The sequence below is a fragment of the Notamacropus eugenii genome, chromosome 6 (assembly GCF_028372415.1).
Source record: "Notamacropus eugenii isolate mMacEug1 chromosome 6, mMacEug1.pri_v2, whole genome shotgun sequence".
In the NCBI taxonomy this organism is placed as follows: domain Eukaryota; kingdom Metazoa; phylum Chordata; class Mammalia; order Diprotodontia; family Macropodidae; genus Notamacropus; species Notamacropus eugenii.
Genome location: NC_092877.1, coordinates 99,054,069 through 99,078,016, shown reverse-complemented (window position 1 = coordinate 99,078,016; position 23,948 = coordinate 99,054,069).

Below are 23,948 nucleotides of genomic sequence, written 5' to 3'. Positions count from 1 at the left end.
GAAATAATAGAAGTAGAGATGGAAATAATAGGGAGATATCAAGATATAGGGAAGAGATGTAGAAATAGATAGAGAAAGAGATGGGATAAAAATATACCTACACCTGCTAGTGAGCAACTAGGTAGCTCAGACTCAGTGGATAGATGTTGTGCCTGGAGTCAGGAAGACTCATCTTCCTGAGGTCAAATCTGGCCTCAGAATACCTGTGTGTGATCCTGGGCAAGTCACTTAACCATGTTTGCCTCAGTTTCCCTTCTATAAAAGGAACTAGAGAAAGAAATAGCAAACCATTCCTGTATAAATTAAGTGAATTAGGAAGTCTTCATTAAAGTGATTGGTGTCTCTCGGTGAATGAAAATATGTGTAACATTTCAGTTGCATCCATAGTCAGGTCATGAATTGGCTTTTCAAGTGATGAGACATGTGAAGAGAGCTGTTGAAGAAATAGGCATTGAGCTATCTGCCCTCCAGCTATCTTTCATTTTTGGAACTTTGATAAGCTGACAATATTATATCCTTTAAGGAATATCAATTCAGATCTGCCTAGTATTGTGCCAACAGAGATGCTTATCTAAATTCACACTCATGATCCCTAGCTATGGTAACAGCTCAAAGAATTGAGGCATATTCACATATTTAATTGTGAGTTTGGAAGCTGAAGGAAAAGGAGGTCTATATTCAGGCAGAATCATTCTAACAATTTAAAAATTGTTGCAACTATTTTAAATGTCTTTTTTTATTAATCAGTTGTAGCTAGTGCAAAAACACATATACACACACGCATGTACAAAAACTATGCCCTTTTAATTATTTATGTTTAATTTTAGAATGCTGAGCAAAACAGGTTACAAGTCTTTAGTAACACTATTCTGTTAACTTCATTAAAATTTGTCACTGTGTATATGTGCTGATACTTGAAATAAATTTCTTAGCGTTTAGGTATTCAGACTGAAAGAGTTGAAAGTACAATGCCTACTTGATCTCATTCGAATAAAAGGAAGATTTTAGTGTCAACTAAATGAAATCATAATGATTTTTTTTCCTCAGCAAGATGTTAGAGCTACTTTGTCTACATCTTCATTGATGAATTACTGCTGTTATATTTCTTTGAGTTTTCAGGATTTTTCTTAAAATGAAAATAATTAATTATTCTCTTTCCCACTTTAATTCCTGCTTTGGCTACAAATCCCCTCCAAATGAAAGATACTGTGATAAATATATATCCATGCTATGCAGTCAGTCAATAAGAATTTATTATGTACCTACCATATCCTGACTGCTGCAGGTAAAAAAAGTCAAAAGAATATCCCTGCTTTCAAGAAGCTCATAGTCTAATGGAGAAAATTGAAAAGAACTACATACAGGGTAAATTGGAGATAATAAGTAGAGGGAAGACACTAACAGGAAAAGGAAACAACCTACACAAAATCCAAACTATATTTACTGAAGGTTATTCTGTATAATTGCCCAAGATTTCAGGAAAGCCAGAGATAGGAGCAAGAATGGATGGCAAATTTTGAAGACAGGAATAACAGACATACAGCCTGTGCATTCCTTTCCCAGTCACCTAAAAAATGATGACCTCTAGAACTCTAAGTTGATCATCTATAAAGGAGAGAGACAGACAGACAGACAGACAGACAGAGACAGAGAGAGAGAGAGAGAGAAAGAGACAGAGACAGAGAGACAGAAAGAGAGAGAGAGAGCAATGAGGCAGAAGGAAGGATAGGTAGAGAAAAAAAAAGGAAAGAGAAGGAGAGAGTAAGCTGGGGGGAATAAAGAAAGCCAAGGAAATAAACTCTATTTCACTAATTGTGGTGGGGAATTTCAGTTTTCTGAGTCCATTACTCTGAAGACTTTCTGCTACAATGGGCTACAGTCCTTATCACAGTCTTGTAAATTTCTCTGTCCTATGCTTTTATATATGTGATCTAGATAATAATGCAAACTTGTGTTGAGAGGATGCTTCTAAGGAAAGTACAGGGAAGAAAGTCACATATGGTGATTCTTTCCCCCAAAAAATAACCAATAAAGTTTTATCAGATAAAAACCCATATCCTTGCTTCTCATCTTTGTAAAATTTTTATGAAAATAATTAATATGCCCATTTAAAGTGACTGGTGATCTCTTCTTAATTCTTATTTTCTTTAAAGTATTTTCAGCAGTTGACATTCATGATCATTTCCTCTTTCTTGGAACACTATTACTTTGTTCTCTATAAAATAGTTTTCCTTTTACTTATGAGGTACTTAATGAATGTTTGTTAACTTGACTTGATGGTGCTCATGGTTCCTTTTCTCTATCCTTCAATAATCCTTTTGTCTACTGTCTCCTAAATGTAGATATTCCCTAAAGTTGTCTTCAACTCTGATTTTTCTATACATATTTTCTCCTAGAGATCTCACCTATTTCCAAAGCTTCTTCTATTAATACTTTGGTGTGAATGATTTCCCCAATCTACAATTCTAGTTCTTTCTTATCCCCAATTGCCCATTGAACACTTTCCTCACCAATGCTTTAAATTCAGTGTGTCTAAAATATAGCTTACTTCCTTCCTTCAAATTCCAGTCTTCATTCCTGTCTTCCTTACATCATTTATTGATACTACACCTGCACCAATTACCAAGGCTTTAAATTTCAATATTATCGCTGCTTTCTCCTTAAATTTGTCTCACCTCATTGTATTTATTGCCCTTCAACAATCCTTTCCTATCACCTTCACCTTAGTTTGCTCACCCTTGCATTTGCTACAAAAGGAGATAGGTAAAATTTTAAATCCCACATTAATAGAAAGTTGTCCACTGTTTTTAATTGTTGTCCTCAGGGTATCTGATAGCTTCAAATGTATTTACAGAAATATATTGCAATTGGCTAATAACTGGACTTCTTTGTTAGACCTGTTAGGATGAAATGAGATAACGTGTAAAGTGCTTTGTGAACTTTAAAGTGCCATGTAAATATAGCTAGCTATTAATAATATTAGATCCACACTGAAATAACTTCCTAAATAGTCTTCTTTTCTCAGTTTCTTCTCCTAGAATTCATCCTACCTTCCACTGTCAGAATAATCTTCCTAAAAACATGCTTTCATTATCATTAGGGGCAATTAGATTACGCATTGGATAGAGCATCTGGCATGGAGTTGGGAAGATGTATGGTTAAACTCAATCCAAGATGGTCGCTGTGTGAGCCTACACAAGTCATTCAACTTCTGTGTTACTTCATTTCCAAAATAGGACTAATAAAAGTACTTACCTTCCAGGATTACTATGAAACTCAAATGAGATAATACTTGTAAAGTATCTGCCACGTAGTAATCACTAAATAAATATTACTGTTATTATTTCTGTATTCAAAAATCTTTAACGGCTCTATATTGAAGGCAAAATTCCAAATCCCTTAGCTTGGTATTCAAATCTGACCCCATATTACCTGTTCAGCCTTATCCGCTTCTATTTTCTTTGTCATATGTTCATAGGTCCTTTCAAAATATGCAAATTATTTAAAAAGTAAACTAAGCAATGGGTAAGATTAAAAATAAAGAACTTATCATTTCAGGCTTCATTCGTTTTCACCTACTTAAAATAACCATGGGCTGCCACCAATCTATGTCTTTAAGTCTAATTGATAACAACCACCCACAAATTTCTCTGTAGACCAATTAACTAGTAGTTGACAGGAATCATGATAATGTTATTCAAACATAGGTGACAGGAGAATGCTTCCAGATTTTCTGCTTAGGTCAAGAACCATTGCTTGATAATTATAATAAAATTCTTTTGTATTGATACAGTATCTCAGAAGAAAACTGGAAATTATTTTACAGTATCTTTCTTAATTGTAAACCAGTGGGTTGTTCTGATTTGATAGCTACCAGTAGGCTCCCTTTGAAATCCTTCTGAAGCTCTTTTCACCTCATGTGAGTAATTCTCATTAACTACCATATAATCATTTCCTCTTTAATAAAGAAAAGGAATCAATTTTATCAGAATTAGAAAAAATCCATCTATACATTTTTTAAAATCACATATTAACAGAGGAACCATATTCTCACTCTTTTTAAGTAAAAAGAGACAGACATAAGACTCTCAATGACCTCAAATATCAGTGCAAGCCCCTTCCCTCAAAGGATTTAGATTTTCTTATTTAAGATTGAAGTCTTAGCCAAATATTAATCTGACTCAAACAAAGCAGGTCAATTACTAGCTAATTATTTTAGGTATATTTTAATCACAGTAATTTTCAGCTATTAGATACCCTGAGGACATTCACCAAAGACAGTGGACAGCTTTCTATTACCACTTTTTAAAAAACAAACCTGTATCCTTTGAGATAATTAAAAATTACAAGAAAATTTTCAGTTGCTTACTCAAGAATAGAATAGGTCTAAATCTGAAGTGGACATTAATTTAATACATTGCTAACAAATCTTAAAGTCAGCTAATTTAGATTGTACATTGAAAAAGTGAAATTAGGTTGGAGGTTTGATGGGAGGAAGAGAAACTGAGGTAAAATAGCATCAATATATTTTTTTAAGTGAGATAGGTTTGATACTTATTTCATAAGCATTGTCCCAGAAATCACAAAAGTCTAAAGGGGGAAAGTAAGAAAAAGGGGAACATAATGAAAGGTAGGAAAAATGAAATAAAATGAAAAAGAATCTAAAAAGAAGCAGGAGGGAAAGGAATTGAGAGAAATGGACTAAAAATCAAAAAAAAACTCAGGAGAATCAAGTTCGTAAATGGTCTGTAGCTCTGTTTTATAATTTTTTTAGGATCGTGTTACTAGAAGATTCTAGAGATCCATCTCTAAGGCAACATTAGTAGCTCCTTTGAAGAGAATGTGGCATTTGTTGAGTGGTGCTAAGACTAGCTAATATTTCTAGAATCACCAGAACATTAAAGATCAGTCCTCCCAACTACTGAAAAATTATTCATGAACACTGAGGCTTCCAAGTCTGCTTCAAAAGCATTTATCTCAGTTGAATGTCAAGTCAAGCTCCTAAACCAGTGTTCTTGACAGACCAAACAGATTCACTCTTGGGGAAATGTCTTTCTGGACATCTCTCTAATGAAACTGACACAGCTCAAGTTCACCAGCTGCCCACCTCCCCCACTGGTGATCCATCTCTCTGGAAACATCTGAATTTCACTAACTTTTGAAGAATTCTGTTCACCTGCAAGCAACAAAAGATATTGATAAACGCTAGGAGAAAAAAAGTTCCAAAGCACATATACAAATGGTCTCTGAGATCCCTCCAACTCTTGAGATTTGATGATTCTACAAAACTGTATCTTTCACAAGTAACTCTTTTGACATTTGGTTGTTTTCATTTCATAAGTTTCTCAGTAAAATTATCTACTTACATCGTTCATCAATGTTAGGGTCTCTCAAGGGGGAGAAGTAGGTATTTCTACACCAAGTCCAATACAGACAAAGGATCAGTGATCCCCTGGTGTTTAGTCAGATTACTCCAGAATCCTAATTGAAAAAGTGGAATTGTGGTAGAATAGGAAACCAGAAGAAGTGAAATAGAGCAAAGATTTTTCCTGCTGGAATTTAAACTTTTTTTCATTTATTTATCTTTGTCTAGAGTTTCCCCCTAATTTAAGCCTGACCTAACAGACAAAGAAAAACATCCCAAATTAATAATTACCTTCAACATATCCACAGGAAAAAAAGCTACTGAAAAGGTCCAGCAAGAATCAATAAAACTTGTTTTCACTCTATTAATTTTCCCTTCTAACTTTCTTACACCCAGACATGTCTCAAACATTAATATAGTGAATTCCAGTCTTCTTGGAGTTAGGATACCTAATCAATTCTGATTTGATTTTTCTAGTATATCCTCCTAAAATGAGTCAGAAAGTCATAGAGTGCTTGGCTCTTTCTATCTTATTTGTCAAAATATGTTTGTTGAGTAAATTATGTAATTAAATTGGATTCATAGATTTATTTGTGACTTATGAAAGAAGAATATTTTTTTTCAGATGAAAAACAAATATTGTTTCTTGAAATTATTGTATTTCAATAGAGTAAATAGTATAGTGTATAATGTATAATACATGTAATTATATATCATGTAATAAATATATAATATTCTGTGTGTAAAATAAATATAATAAAATTTATTGTAGGGAAGATCTAGGTATCTAAGGGCCTAGCTTTCCATGGACAAGATATCAGCAACTCTTCAATTAAAAGCATTTGAGTAACAGAAGTGTAATTTTCACATTCCTCAATATTCATCCTTGGGTATAATTTGGGACTATCATCTTAGTGTTTTGCTTTTCATATCCTTGGGCCTAACTTGATAGCTGCATGGATTTAATGAGTTTGACAGACATCACTGATAACTGAATAATAGACAATGTGTTCAGCTGTTTTGTTCTCATTACTTCAAATAAATATTCTAATTTTCTCTGTCTACTCAGAGTATTACTCCTAGATCAAAGCAATAAAAATGTTTCTTGCTCTCCAGTCTGTTTGATCCTCCCCAATAGCCTTAGGCTACTGGATTTACAAGAGCAAATGGTTCAAATACAAGTGATGAGACTTGCTGTGCTACTAAAGTATAAATTCAAGATGGGTCTTTATTAATCCAGCAGGGAGTTACACACACACACACACATACACACACACACACACACACACGATGTTAGTATTTTCAAAATTAGATTTAGTTAATTTCTAAAGGAAAAAAAATACATAATGCATCTTATAATCTTATGATTTGTTGTCATGAAGCATGGACTAACATTACTGAAATAATTCATTTCATGGGATGAAAGAGTTAGTTGAGAATTGTATAATAAATTCAAGCTATCTAGTTTCAGAAGCAAGCATTTGATTACTAAGGCCTCTTACTTTTCTCCATGATTATTTACATATCTTCAATATTAACAGAAGCAAAACCATGCCTTTAATATGCTGTAGTAACCGTATTGTAGTGAGTAGTCTCATTTGATACCATAACATTTTCTCCTCATGCCTTTCAGTTCCACTAGAGAATGAACATTCTTTCTGACTGTATAATTGAGCTTTCCTACAATAAAACAAAGTTACTGTGAATTGGCACCAGAGTATAAATTTAAATTGTAGCACAATTTCTATAATGATCAGAACATCTGGGCCATGGCCAAACATTCTTCATTGATCAAATTTTAAATGCTTTATTTTAGTTAATACATAGGGTTCACTTAACAGCTTCATATTGGGGGAACTGTTTGCAATTTTCAAATCTATTTATGTCAGTTGATGGCTCCATTCAGCACAACTAATATTAATTGTAGCAAATTGCAAAAAAATAAAATTAATAAGGCAAGCTTTAATTCATTGATTGAACAATAACCAAAATTATGATAATAATAGCTGGCATTGATAGAGTTATTTAAAGTTTGTGAAGCACTTTATGCATATTATCTGCACACTGTTTAAATGAGAAATCCTTTGTCACCCTTTTTGAGCATTTTAAGTCAGTAGAGTTTATATCCAAAATCAGTTCTGTCGTATTTTTAGTAGGAGAAATTGGTATCCAATTGGTTATGTTTTCCATAATGGGACAGAATGATCCTCACAGCAACCCTGTGAGAGAGGTGTTATTATTGTCCTCACTTTATAAATAAAGAAACTGAAACGGAGATTAATTAACTCACCTGGGTCATAGCCAGTAAAGTATCTGATCCTGAAGATTCCAAGTCAGATCTTTCTAACTCCAAGACCAGCACTCTGTCAGCTCTGCCACTTGGCTGTCTCATTACCACAAAAAAAAAAAAAAAAAAAAAAAGATGCAAAGATCAGATAAGGCACAGACTGTTCTTGTAGTTGAGTAGATGGAGATGAGACATATACAAATAAATACATGAAAAGTACATCAAAGAAATGCAAAAAGAAACATCCTTCTTTTCCACTAAGACTTTGAACTGATTTCGAATATAAACTGACCTAAATACAATGACCTAAAATACTTAGAAGGGAGAAAAGGCAAAGGATTTCTCATTTTTAAAATGTGCAAGGATTCTCCCCATTGATACAGATTACAAACCGTCTGCAATTTAGTTCATAAAACCTACAAAGTACCTGAGGCACAATACGGTTGTGCCGCCAGGTCACTCCATGTCCCATCTTCAGGCCTTTGTTGTGGCTATGCCTGACATCCACTCACTCCCACCTGATCCTCAGAAAATCCTTCTCTTCCTTCAGAATGAAGTTCAAATACCACTTTTTTTCACTATGAAATCCTTCCTGATCTACCCAACTTTTAGTGCCCTCCTTTTCTAACTATTTTGGGTTTAATTACCTACTTACTATAGAGGAAATCAAATGGTATTGGCTCTGGAGTCAGAAAGATAGACTGAGTTCAAATCTGAGCTCAAATACTCACTAGTTGTATGACCCTGGGCAAGTCATTTTACCTTTGTCTGCTTCAATTTCCTTAAATATAAAATAGGGATAATAGTACTATATATCTTCCAGGACTGTTGTGAGAAGCCAATCACCAAATATTGTAAAGTGTCTGACATATAGTAGGCATTATTTAAGTGCTAGTCCTTCTTTTTCTTCTCTCTCTATATTATTTTCCTTGGAAATCTCATTTATTTTTATGCTATCAAGTATCACCTCTACGTCCATAATTCCAGTGCCAGGCTTACCCCCATATCACACCACTTTTGAACCACCAAAAATTTGCAGGCATCCACTAAGCTATAAAATCAGTAGAAGCTCATAATACATAAAATCAGGTTGGATATCCTTCCACCTCCCTAAAAAGTAAGGAAAGCCCAATTCTAACATGAAGTCTAAAATCAAGAAATAGGCTGGAAAAATGAAAAAACAACAACAACTAAACCTTGACCATAAAAAATTCTATGATAACCAAGAAGCTCAATACACAAATTCAGAAGATGACAACTTGACAGCATCAATAAGCGAAGTCACAGAGAAAAATGAAGAAATTCCTAGAACAGCTAAAGAATGCAATAAAAAGAAGAGCAAAAATATTATTTTAAAAATCAAATAAGAGTAGTAGATGAAGAATTGGGGAAAGAAGTGAGAACAGTGAAAGAAAATTAGGAAAAGAGAATTAACAGAGTGGTAAAAGAGGCACATATATGTGCATGCACACACACACACACACACACACACACACACACACATGAAAATAACTCCTTAAAAATGAAAGATGGCCAAATGGTAAAAGAGATACAAAGTTTCAATGAAGAAAGTGACTTCTTAGACATTAGAACTGGTCAAATGGAAGCTAATGACTCCATGGGACATCAAGAAACAATTAAACAAGGTTAAAAAACTGAAAAATAGAAGAAAATTTGAAAAACAACTTATCTGGAAAACAGATCAAGGAGATATAATTTAAGAATTACTAGATTTCCTGAAAGCTATGATCAAAAAAGAGCTTAGACATCATATTTTGAAAAATTATCAAGGAAAACTGTCTTAATATCTTATATATGTAAAGTATAAATTAAAAGAATCCACCCATCACTTCTTGAAAGGAATCTCTAAATAAACACTCCGAGGAATATTATGGCCAAATCCCATAATTCCCCGGTCAAAGAGATAATGCTTCAAAAGCCAGAGGTGGGGAGAATGATTCAAATACTACAGAGCCACAGTCAGATTTAGCAGCTACTACTATAAAGGAGGGGAGGGTTTGGAATATGAGATTACAGAAGGTAAAGGAGCTAAGATTATAAGTAAAACCCAACAAAACTGAGTACAAACTGACAGAGAGAACACACCTATATTTAATAAAACAGAAGACTTTCAAACATCCCTGATGAAAAATCAGACCTGAGGAGAAAACCTGACACTCACGTAAAACATCAACAGAAGCATAAAAAGGTATAAATATTAGTGAGAAATCATAAGGACTTAAAAAAGCTAAACTACACAAATCCCTATATGGGAAGATAATATATGCAACCCCTAAGAACTTTATCATCACTGGGGCAGTTAAAAGCAGTTCAATCACCTCAGATGACTTCGGTGTGAGTCTTTTATGTTGAGACTATCACAAAAGAAGAATGGTAATAAATATGGAAGCACTGGAAGAAGAAGAAGAGGAAGAATAGGGAAAATTATCTCACATAAAAGAGCTGGGGGAAAAACAGGAGTCTTAACTGATCTTATAACCACTTATGACTCCATAAAATGCCATCTTCAAAAACATTTTGTACTACTGAATACCTCTTCAGAACTTATTCAATAAACTTATTATATTTTTCATGAATATAATCTCTTCATGCTATTATAAATTGCTACCTCTCAAAAAGAAAGGATATATAAACAAATCTGGGGGGGGATCAAAATATATGTAATTCATCTTAATATTACACTAATGGTTTTCAACATATGTTCTTGAGAATTTTCGGACTTACTCCTAAGCATTATATGTATGTTAATTATATTATCAGGCTAAGAAGCCAGGATAAACTAAAAGAAAAGGTAGAATTTCTAGACACAGTAATGATTTGGAATATGTCATTAATCACCTGCCTTGTACACACTCATTTTACGCACAACCTGACTTCAGCAAAGGAGCAGGTAAAAGAGAAGTCGAGTCTTCTTGTGTATCTTGTTTGGGGCCAAATTTGTTCTTTACAATTTCACAACATCCTTTTTATATTGGTTTATATTTGTCGTTCTTCCATTTACATAGGTTTTTTTTTTATTTTATTACACAGTTATGTATATGATTTTCTTGGCTCTGCTTACTTTACTTTGTGTTAATTCATCTTACTTTTTCCATGTTTCTCTGTTTTCATCATGTTCACCATTTCTTAGTATCATCGCTTCCTAGTAAGAATCATTGTTGAGAAAAAGATAAGTTTTGAATGTCATAGGAAGAAATAAGGAAGAAGGAAAGGAATACCGGACTTAGCATCTGGATTTGGATTTTAGTCTCTTTTTTGTAGGAGCATGCTGGTGTCAGTTGAACAGGCTCGAGGCAGTCAGTTGTTAAATTTTCAGTCTACCTCCACTTCAGAAATCAGCAAACACTAAAATCAGGCCTTGATTTGTTTTCTTTCTTGATTTCTTAGACTTTTAAAAGTGATGGAGAAAGTGTTGTTAATACAGATTAAATCTAAAAGGGTTTACTGCATTCTTGGAAAACAAATTGTTAAACATTTCCCAGCAAACCCTTGCCTTTCTGTCAATATCAAGCTATGAGGCCTCAAGTAAATCATCTAACTACTCTAGGTCTAATTAGAGAATGAACATAACATCTTTCCCTTTGAGGTTTCTGTGGGAGTCATGAGATAATTCATATGAAAACTAAGGCCCTGTAGAATGTTTACAAGAAGGAGGAGATCCCCAGGAAAATGGCACAAGTTTAGAGCAGTAACACATATGCACATACATTTCATTGATATAGGAAACTCTCAGTGAAGAAACTCTATCAAAGCAGATTGGCACTGGCTCCTCAAATTTTTGTCTTAGGGAGTTGCATTAGGCACAAAGAGGCAACATGAATTATTTGCCCAGAGTCCCATAGTCAGTCTGAACTCACATTCAACATTCACAGCTCTTCCTGTCTAGAATTCTTCTCTCCATAAGTGTAACTCAGTCATCTGTCAGGGACAATCCTTTATTTGATTAGGGTCTACATCCTCTTCAAAACGAGGTGTGCATTCAGGGCTGCTTACTAGGTGATTTTTAATCGTTCCCATCCATACTGGCTAGGGATGCTTAGTGTGCTGCGTCAATGCATCCACCGAGTAGCTACAGAAGGAAATGCTGATTAACTAAACACAGGCAGACAAAGATATTTAGAAATAAAGTTGAGAGCAAATTGCTTTCTTGATGTATGGAATTAGGATATGAGGAAAAGGTACAGTCAGAAGGGGTATTTCAGATATAGTATCAGTCACTGGTGGCTCTGCTGATTTCAAAGATTATATTCAAACAAAAAAGTCATGATGAAAACAGAAACAACATTTTCAAAAACTCAGGGACATAATGCTGACCTCATTGAGTTGTGCGTTAGCTTAGTTTGGAGCAATAGTCAATCAATGAATACACATTCAAGCACCCAACATTCAAGCACTTTCTGCTAAGAAATGGAGATATGAAAAGGTCAAAGGAAAGTCCTTTCTCTCAAGCAACTCACAATATAATGGGGGAGATAGCATGAAAACAACTATGTATCATGTATGTCCAGGCTTCATCCTTTACTAATTATCTGTAAAAATGTATTGACTTCAAAGGTCTACTCAAAGAATACAAAGTAACTTTTCTTCCTGAGCAGAGGATTCTGTATCCAAGCCTTAACTGCTTTTCTCCTAACGCTATCTAGGTGACACTGAAGAGCCAGGCTTGATCTGGAATCAGTAAAACCTGAGTTCAAATCTAGCTTCAGACACATCGTGTGACCCTAGACAGATCACTTAATCTCTCTTTGCCTCAGTTTTCTCAATTGTAGCATGAAGATGATAATAGCATTTACCCTGCAGGTTTGCTGTAAAGATTAAATGAGATAATATTTATAAAGATTTTAATATAGTCATTGTATAAATGCTAGCTATTATTACTATCAATCACAGTACCTTGATGGCAAGTTCAAATATGTGTTTTTTTTTTCTTACCTCTGACATTGTTTCAAAGCAAAAAGTTCTCTTTCTAGGGTTTATTTATAAGAGCAAGAGTAATATGGAAAAACAGAGAGGAGCATTCAGTAGGCGAAAAACACAATTAAAAGAGCTAATAATGGCAAAGACCGGGTATTACTTAGGGTTAATCTTTACTTTAAGTTATCCAAATGTTGCTTAGCCCAAAACATTCTTAATCTGGAGCTGACACTGCTATATTAGCTCTGAAACAAACACTGCATCTCTCATTCCGGAACACCTACTAACCTCCCACTTTGTGCAGTTTGGTGTATCAGTAAAAGCATGACTAGCATTGTTTTTCACTTGGAGCAAAATCTGGAGGATAAGGAAAAGCTTCTCCTAGAAAACAGATTTTGAAGGAATCCAAGAAAGTTAGGGGTAGAGATGAGAAAGGAAAATATTCTAGGAATAGTGAACAGCCAGCCTCTGGATCAAAATGCCTGAAGTCTAGAGATGGAGGAGGACAATGTCACTGGATCACAGAATATATGGTGAGAGAAAGGTATAAGAAGACTGATAAGGTAGGAGGAGGCTTGATTGTGAAAGGTATTGAATACCAAACAGAGGGTGTTCTATTTGTTCCTATAAGTCATAGGGATTCACTGGAGTTTACAAAATGAGAAAGGGGGAAGTGAAATGATCAGATTTGTGCTTTAGAAAGGTTCATTTGACAGCTGAGTGGAGGATGTACTGTAGTAAGGAGAGACTTGAGGCAAGTATTTGACCTTAATAGATCAATGAAACCCCTTTTAACTGAAATAATCCATTAGTACTGGAATGACTTAGTGAAGCAAACTGATTGCCACTTGATCTTTTTTGTTATTTTTTTTTCCTAATCCCATGGTTATTCCTATCCCTGCCAGATATGTTGCTTGAGCAGTAAGAAACCACCAGTGATAGCATTTTGCTTCAACGCTCAAGGATGTTGTCATTTACTTCCTTATCATTTCCAAACTTTAATAGATTTGGGAATTGAGCAGTATTTGTATTTTCTCCAATGTTGCAGACTACAAGCTCTCCATGCTTTCTTATCCAGTACATCTCCTGTCCACATCTTCTCAAAACCCCATGATATGGGAGCCTTTACTCTGTATTGAATGGATATCAGTGGAACATACAAACTGCCTTTCAGGTATCTCTCACTTCCACTGTGTGTCTTTTCTAGTTATATATATCTCTGATGGCATCTTTATGCAGCTTCAGTAGCTTCTACTACACAACTATTCCTTAGTAATATGCCATGTTCTGTTTATGCTGAAGATTTCACTCAGCTTTGAGTGAACTGCAACTTTTTCAGTCTCTTTGGAAACTGTGATATTCACTTGACACTCACTAGCTGTGTGACTTTGGGCAAGTCACTTAACCCCAATTGCCTCATCCTAGGTCATCTCCAGTCATCCTGATGAATATCTGGTCAATGGATTCAGATGGCTCTGGAGGAGAAGTGAGGTTGGTGACCTTCACAGCTCTCCCTCACTCAAAACAAAGTCAAGTGCAAGTCATGTCATTATTTCTCTGAGGGCATGGTCTTCGGTAACAAAGGAGGAACACAACACTATAAGAAGAATACCAGTATTATAAATGTTCATTCTGTGTTTCAGGGAAAAACTGAGGCTCATCAAAACCATTATCCAATTTCCCAAAAATAATCTAGCCCTCTCTTCACTTCCACTTCATTGTGAGCCAAGCTCATAGTTCATACATATTATCTCTCCAAGAAACATACTACCAACCCATTTCAATGGACTATCCATCTAAAATAGTCTAAATCAAGAATTTTTGGCCTTTTTGTATGTTTTGAGTGCCTTTGGAAGCCTGGTGAGGCCTACGGACCTTTACTCAGCAAATATTTTTGAGTGCATAAAATAAAATATGTAAGATTAAAAAGGAAAACAGTTATATTCAACTAAAGGTGTAAATTTTCCATCTACATTTGTAGACCTCATGAAATATATCTACAGGTCCCACAGACCACAGGTTAACAATCCATGGTCTAGACAATCAGCACCCTTCAATCACCTGCCTTTTTTTTCTTTGTGTGAATAAAACAAACATATATTTAGAAACAATATATTCCAACCCTTTCATTTCATAAATGAGTAAACTGAGGTCCAGAAAGGGTAAGTACCTTGTCCAAGGTTTTATGGATAATAAGCAGTTCCATAAGGATTTGAGTGCAAGTACTTTGATTTCATTTCTATCAATTATTCAAATGTTCCATGATGCCTTTTCCAAGGTTCTATTTTTCTTGTTTAGAAAGTGCAACCATATGCTAGGGTTTGATGCAATCGGTGCAATGGCATCTACAAACAGGAAAATCTTGTCTTACTGGCCTCACCCTCTATAGAGAATTCCTCCTCCATATGTACTTTAAATTATACATAATTCATGACATTGGCAAACACCTTCGGTGAGCATGCATCTCCTATTTGATTCCTGCCGTAAAATTAATAAACAGAAGGCTGTCAAATGAAATATCAAAGGTTATATTTTTTAAACAATCTTCTACAATTATTGACCTATGAATAAGAGATGCCTTGTTGGAAGAGAAAACAAGGAAGCATTTTTCTTTACCAAGTCAAATGCCTTAGTCTAACAAGCAGAATGGGAGCCTACCATGCTCTTGCTGTATTCTTTAAACTTTCCAGTCAATTTAATGGTTAGAAAAATGTGGGTTACTGTAGAATATCATTTGTTCCCTTAATAAACTTTTATCAAATATTAATATGTGAAGATATGTGAAAATAGTCACAAAATTAGTTTCTTATATTTTCAGTCATCTTTTTTTTATAATCATAACGTTCATCATTCTTTCTAAATATTGGTCTATTTTCCCTCTTTCAACTAGCTTGAGAACTGATTCTCAACACCATAACTTTGTTATCTTCCACACAAACCTTTCTGTATACCTTTACTCTATCTGATTTATCCATACTTGTCTTCTTTAGTGTTATTTCTAATTGTTTATCAAGGTCATAAGAGATTGTGATGTTAGGGTTTAAATACTATACTTACACTGTCACTGATGTATAAAACAGTTTATATCAGAAAGTTTCATTAACTTTTTTTCTTTTTTCTATATTCAGTCTTCCTTTTAGCTTCATCCTTAAATGTCTTTAGAATAATTTGACTCCGGTCTCTCATTCTGCTTTCTCTGTTTGTTTCTCCTTCTACCTCTCTTTCCTGTATTATAACGTGATACTACCGATAACCTTTTGATTTCTTCTTCTGTAAGACTGTATAAATGCATTTCTATTCTAAACCTGTGTTCTCCCTTTGCTTCCATGTCTTGGCTCTTAGATTCAAGGAGATCAAACTTTTGCTAATTGCTACTGCTGGAGACAGCTAGATAGCATGGTGGCTGGAGTCCTGGACCTGGACTCAGAAAGATTGAAGTTCAAATGCTAGCTCAAGCACTGGGTAATCCTGGGATCACTTACCCTCAGTTTCCTCCACTGTTAATGGGCATAATAGTAGCACCTACCTCCTAAGGATATTGTGAGGATAAATGAAATAATACTGATAAAGAATTTCACAAACATTAAAACACAATATAAATACTATTGTTAGCCAATTTTACAGTTAAAAAATGCTTAGTTTTCCTCATTGTAGGAATTAATTTCCGTTGGTTAAACTTTCTAAGGGAAGGATGATAGTCTGTGTTAATATCTTGTTTTATCCATTTCCCATGTTTCAGCATGAACATTTTGTTTAAATAGATCATTTTAGAATCTCCTCAAATGACACATATCATCTCTTGTTTTTTTTTACATTTTTAAGCTTTGTTTCACCTAGTGTTGTTTTTGTTCTTTGTTCTACTAAACAATTCTAACTAATCATTTTTTCTCTTAAAATATAATATATTTCCTGTTTTATAATATCAGTTAGTATTCGGTACATTCAGCACTGCCTGACTTTGTTGTCAAAGAAAATATTGTTTACCTAGTCATAGGTTTGTATAAAATCTATAGGCCTTTGGCTTTTTCTTCCTAATGATCTGCCTGCATTTTCCAACAATGTTAAAACCCTAACCCATGCAATGTCCTCCTTTTTACTGAATTCATTGCATAGCATTAAATTTATTTGAACGTTCTTCCACAAATATATTTGCCTCTCCATCTTCTGCAATGGACTTTGCTGCATCGGTCATGTATATTTTCATGATGATCTTTTTGAAAATGCATGAGCACTACCATATATTCCAGGAAATGACATTTCTTGTTGCCCTTGGATGCATAATAAAACCAACTCTGCTAACCTCTTTATTCCCTTCTCCTGGGAACATCTGTCATCCATCCTTCCATTTCACTACAATGTTCCTTCATCATATAATTTTCTTTCTAGTAAGAATATCAGAATTGTTACGATTCACTTCCTCCAGGAACAATAATAACTCACATTTAGATAACACTACAGGATTCATTAAGTGATTTGCATATATTATCATGTTTGATCTTCATTACAGCCCCATGAGTGGCAATATCATTTTCATTTTAAAGATGAAGAAATTGAGAGTGAGAGAGGTTAGACGGAATGCTCAGGTTTGGTGCGATCAATGTCCTGTCAACCTTTTCCCCTATGCAAGCTGGTCTGTTTTTTTAATGAAAGCCAAAAATCTTTCTACAGGATTTGATTGGCCCAGGGAGTTAAGGCTCAGGCTGTATCTCCCTTGGCAACTTTCTGGTAGCCTCCAGCTATATTTACTGTGGTTTCCTGGTCCACCTAAGGGCATTAAAAGGGCTGTCCACTTGGATAGACTTAGCAGACATCACCATAACCAGGACTACTGACCAGATTTGTTTCTAGACTAAGGAAGCCACATCTCTAACCAAGCCAAGTACTGGGGTACTCTTACTAAATATCCTCTCTGTGCTCTGAAGAAGTAAGCCTTTCTTTGTTAATTAGTGAATGACCTACAAATGCCTCATTTTTTTCAACATGGAGCCTGAAGTAACAAGGAAGCAGCCTAATTCATCCACTCCTAACACCAAGGTCACACACTGTCTGATGTGGGAGTCAAACACAAATCTTCCCGTCTCCAAGCCCATTACTCTCTCTGCTACAAAAAAGTGCTTAATATTATATCTATTTGTTGATCATTAAATAAGGATTTTACCTTTAAAGGGCTAGGAGCTTAGATAATTTTTATAAATGGTCTAAAAACTGTGTAATCCTTGTTGTTATCTGCCCCCTTCTGCCATTTTCTTACGCTCCCTAAAAAAGTAAAAGAGTAGGGAAGGGAAAAAGTACTGAAGGCAATTATGTATTTTTATTTCATGGACTGCCATTGCCAAAGAATTTATCACCAAGTATTAGAAGGTGATGAGCTTCTCTGGTGCTTAGCTAGGCTGGACCTTAGAAAGCAGTCATGCATTACTTCACCTGCACTTAGTACTTTTCTAACTATGGTAGTATCTTTCAGACCTTGCTGTCTGATGGTATTGCCACTGAGATTAAATTAACACTTCCATACCTCAAAATGATATATTAGAGTAAGAATTGGTAGACATTCTTTCTCACAGAGAAAAGTAAATCTCATAGGATCCTAGGATTGAGAATCTGAAGCAACCTTTTAAATTCTGTAGTCCAACCGTATTTTACAGAGAAGGAAACCAGGGAGTTAAAGACCTAGAGAAAAGTAATTTTCTAGGATTCAAACCCAGTTCTATTGTTTCTAGATTCAGCTGTACTTTCTACGTTGCCACATTGCCTTCCTACACTTAGAAAACAAGTTCTCAAAGTTGTCCTGTAGGACCTTAAAGGAATATGTCATCATTGCTCTTTCTGGGAGGAAGTTAGATGACAGAGTGGATAGAGTATAATGCCTAGGATTAGGAAGACCAGAGTTCAAATTCCACCAGAGACACTTCATAGCTGTATGTTCCTAGGGAAGTTACTTAACATCTCTGCATCTTGGTCTCCTTATCTGTAAAAGAGGAATAGTAATAAAAATTAATAATAGCACCTTCCTCACAGGATTGCTAAGAGGGTCAAATGAGACAAAACATGTAAAGTGGTTTGAAAACATTAAGGTGTTATATAAATACTAATTAATTTAAGCTACAACTACAGTCCAATTGATGCCAATGATATATCCCTGATATAGTCATATTATTAAAATTTTCCTTGCATATCTCCATTGGGTTGGAACCAATTGCTGTATTTTACATATAATTATTTGTAACTTGAAATAATTTAGCTACTTCATAAGATGCAGTATTTGTACTAATCAAGGCCTGGCTATATTATCTACCCTTATTTTCTCAATTTCTCCATATCTTAATATTGGCACCATTTCTCTCACTGAATCATTTTAACCATTTCTGAGTTTTATGTACTTGATGTTAATTTTGTGAATGTTCTCCATATAGTATTTTTTTTTTAAAGAAAGGAACTGTAAGATTGTAACGTATGAATAATTTACATAACTAGAAAAAATATTCTCTAAAATTTAGGATACTATATAAAGCTATCTATTCACAAGTCAAACCTGAAGGCATCCCTGGAAGTCTCCTGATAGCTTTCTTATTACAGTGAAGATGAATTTGTTCAACTAGTATTGGTTTTTACCTGACAGTGAAAATGGAAGAGCCTCAGTAAATATAGCTGAAGTCCACCAGAGAAAAATGAAATTCAAGAGTCTTTGTACTCCACTGAGACTGGCTATTTTTGAATCCTCACTTTTTTCCCTAAATTATCCCTTGTGCTTTTTAAATGCCTTGATTATCTTAGTAGCTAATAATAATTATGATAATCATAATCAAATGAAAGATGAAATTAATTCCCAGGTCCCTTGAAAAAGTTAGATTATTTCTACAAAAAAAAATATGGAAGTAAATGATACTATTGGCAGCTCTATGAACTGTCTCTTGCCAAGTGACTAAAAGAAATGAGGATCGATAATCTAAAGAAAACTAGCCTGTGAGGCTAAAAGGAATACCAAAAGAGCATTGGTTGGTTTTTTGCTTGATTTTTATAGAAATTTCTGTTTAAGGGTATTTTTTTTTTGCTACTTAAGAATGAATTTAATTTCATTTAGTCAAATGTTATGATATTAATAGAAAAAGTGAGAGACAGACCACCTTTCCAGCTCTAATACATCACAGCTTCTATTCTCTCTAGTGTCTCAGCTATTCTTTGGCATTCAACTAGATATGACCAATGGAAGTTAGCTTGGTACTTTACTCATTACCATCTCCAACCAGTAACAGAGGATTCTAGAAATCACTGCTGGCTTGACTAAAATGGGATCGCAGGAGTATGGAATGAAATGTTTATGTAATAGCTTAAGCACAGTTATTATTAGGAACAAGTGATTTGGGATATTAGGGAGAGTCTGGTTCTATGATTCCAAGACACCAGACAAAGATTAGGATTCAGTATTTGTACTGTACAGCTCAGTACAGTTTTAAAATTTAGTGGGTAATGTTAACCCATTTAACAATTTATTAAAAACACTAAATGGTGAGTTAAAATCCTGCCCACAACTACAGGAAGTATGTTCCTAAATTGTTCAAAGAGAGCAAAATTTTTTTTTCCTTTCATGAAAATATGAAGGTAAGACTTTTAAAACTACTTAGACCTAAATGATATGAACATATCTTTAAAAACTATTTGTTGTGGTTCATAAACTGGTATGGTAATTACTTCGTGTGTGTGTGTGTTTTATAGAGTTTGTAAATGGCCTTATAGAGCCTAAAATGTAAAGTACATACTATAAATACTATTAACAAATTACAGAAGGGTTTAAAATAAAACATAGCATAACCAAAATTGCTAATAACACACCAAATGGGGCTGAAAATCTCCTGCCTGGTACTATGCTGCCATCAAGTGGGGGCAATTTAAATAAAGTATTTACAATAGCAGCAACTTAAACATAATCCCATATATACCCAAATGTGCACCAATACCTTTTCTTTTTTATATAAACCAAAAAATAAGTTTTTACACTTTGGTTTTGGAATGATTTGTGGATGTTACCATTAAATCATAGGTTATCATAAGAGTGAGTATTTAATAAGTTTAACTTTTCTGAGTATGTTTTATCCAGACTAATATCTAACCTGTTATTGATCTCCTAAGTGAACACCATTTAATAGACAGGAAAGATAGTTCTGATATTTATTGAGTGTCAAGTGAAAGCCTTCTTGGAATTTACATTAGGAAGGTGGTGCCATGAGACAGAAAGAGCAGCGAACTTATATCAGATGACTTGGGTTTTCTAACACTTGGAAACTAAATGATCCAAGGGTTCTTAACACTGGAACATGGGGTGTCATCATAGGAACTCAGGTGGCACAGAGCAAGACAAAGCAAGACTAATCACCCCATAAAACAGCAAAGCAGATGGCAGAGCCCGGCCTTGGCACAAGATGCTATTGTAGAATCTAAAAGTAGAGAAATGAGTTTAGGTCCAAAGTAGACACTGACCATTATAAAAAAAAAAAAAAAGAAGTATCATATATTTACTGATGCATATCCAGGCTTGAAATAGAAAGTAACTCAGTACTGACTGTAAGCAGAGATTACAAGGCCAAAAAGAAATGGATTTTCAAAAGAGACTATATAAATACCTATAAAAAATTAAGCAATAAATGACAAATGAAACAAATCATTTAGAGGAAAGAATAGGAAGACAGCCAACATTAAATATTTCATATACATAAGCTGAACTAAGCAGTGGGGACAGAAAGAAAGGTGTCCCTCCCCTAAACACTTAAGAGGTCATATGTTCTAATGGGAAAGACAACATAAAAACAGCTAGCATTCAGAAAATATATATGTGTATACTTATATGCAAAAATATGCTTATATAAGTGTAGATGTGTATATGTGTGTGTGTACTGGGGGAGAGAGAGAATAAACTTGAAAGGAGCTTAGAAAGGAACATGGTTAACCTTGACCAAGAACTTGACCACAGAAAAACTGCAATGAAACAAACAGAAATAAATGGCAAGGAATATTTAAAAACAAATTCAGAAAACTGAAAAAAAAAAAAGAAAATGTAGAATATCCAGTATTTTTTTTTTTTAAAAACTGACTTGGAAAACAGATGAGAGAAAAAGTAAGAATCATTAAACTCCCTAAAAACCATGATTTTTTTCAAAAAGTATTGTCACTATATTCCAAGAAATCATAAATAAAAACTGCTTCGATATACGTATTAAAAGGACATACAGAAAGAATACACAAAGCACATACTTAAAGTTCAAAAGAAAAAATCCTAGGAATATAATAATCAAAATTTAGAACTCCGACAAAGTAAACAGAAATAATCAGCCAAGAATTAGTACCAAGGGGCTAACAGGTAGCATCACATAAGATGTGCCAGCTTTTCCAATGAAGGAATGAAAATTTTGGCTCATTCAAAAGGCAAATGATACAATGTTACAGTTCAGAACTTGGTGCTCAAAACTTAGTATAATACCAAAGGGGGAAAAATCCATCTTTTGAAGCACTGTCAAATTCAAATGGAAACATGACAGTTAAATACTGCTTTACAAATCCATAAATTAATATCATCTGTATTGTATTTTATTTTGTTAAACACTTCCCAATTACATTTTAGTTTTGTTCCTGCCCTTTGGTGAACAGGTTTGACACCTCTGGAGGAGAAGATTTTTAAGTGTTTCTGATGATAAGAACAAACCTGGTAGGAACTTTGAAATGCAGACATGAGTCAAGACAAACCTAGAAATATAAATTTATTTAAGTAATTAATAACATAGTGTTAAAATTCACATGAAAGAAAAAGAAGCAAGGATCTCTCCACCATTTTACTTCCTTCAAGGGGGTTCAAAAATAATAAGTAACTATAGAAATGCAATAGTGTAGAAAGAGGAAAAGGGGACTGGAACTTGCTATTTCTTACAACTGGTGAGTACAAGAAGAGTATACATACATGGAGGAAGGAATGGAGGCAATTTGCATCTTATGAACCTCACTTTTATTTGAAATGGACAAATTAGGGTAGAACACAGGAAAAAATCAGCAAATAAAAATATAAAAGGAAACAGATGAGGTTAAGGGTGAGGTAAAGAGGGAAGGAATAAGTCAAAACAGCATCAATTTTATCATCCTGAAATGGAGACTGAAAGAGAAAAATAGAATAGCAAAGAACCAGAACCTTAGAAGGTGCCTACGAATTGGAAAATGGATGAAGAAATTGTGGTTTATAAATGAATTGAACCACATGAAATGTCCAAAGACATCTTTTCAAAGAATTCTGAATAATATGAATTGATGCAGAGTGAAGTGGGCACAACCAGGAGAACAATTTCCAAAAGGACAAAAAAAATGTAAAGAAAACAACTTTGTAAGGCTTAAGCCCTGTGATCGATGCAATAAACATCTATATCCCCAAAGAATTTATAATAAATAATCTTACCTAACTCCTAGCAAAGAAGTGATAGATTCAAGGTGTAGAGACGTACATTTTGCACATAGCAATAGTGTGAATACATTTTGCTTTATCCTAATAATTTGTTGCAATTTCTCCCTCCCAGGTTTTAATTTGAGTGAGAGTAGTTGAAGGGAAAATTAACAGTGACATTTTTTTTTAAAAGGAAGAAGAAAAAAATAATCAAAATATTTTTTTAAATACACAAAAGAGAACAGAAATAAGCACAAACAAGTGAGACAATTTTAAAAGTAACACATAGATATATAAAGATATATATTTCAATACACTTTTGCATATTTATATGTACATACACATATATGTATGCATATATGTTTGTAGACATACAAAAATGACAGCATATTGTGAATGTATACATGGTTTATATATGCACAGATATAGGTATATATGTATGTATGGATGGATGTATGTACATATACAATGTCCTAATAGTCTTAGTGCAATTTTAAGCTATTCAGGCTTAAAATTGTATTAAGACTTTTGGAGCTACCCTACACTTGTATTTATCAATAACATATACATATATATATATATATATATATATATATACATATACACACATATAGGCACATAAATTTGTGTATATAAATATATATATGTATACATATTAATAAGTGATATAGAGATTCAGTGTTCTTTTTATGTTCTACTGTATATAAGGAAATAGAAATATTTTTTGGTCTTCAAATTCAGAATAAAAATTAAAAAAAAGACCTAGGTTTTGGTACTGACTCTGATAACTCCCTAACCATGTGGCCTAGGGAAAGTCATTTAATCTCTCTAAGACTCAGTTTCCTCTTTTTTAAGATAATAATAATAAAGTTTGCCCTGTCACATGGTTGTTGGAAGAATGAAATGAAACAATATAAATCTTTAAAGTACTTTGTCAAATATAG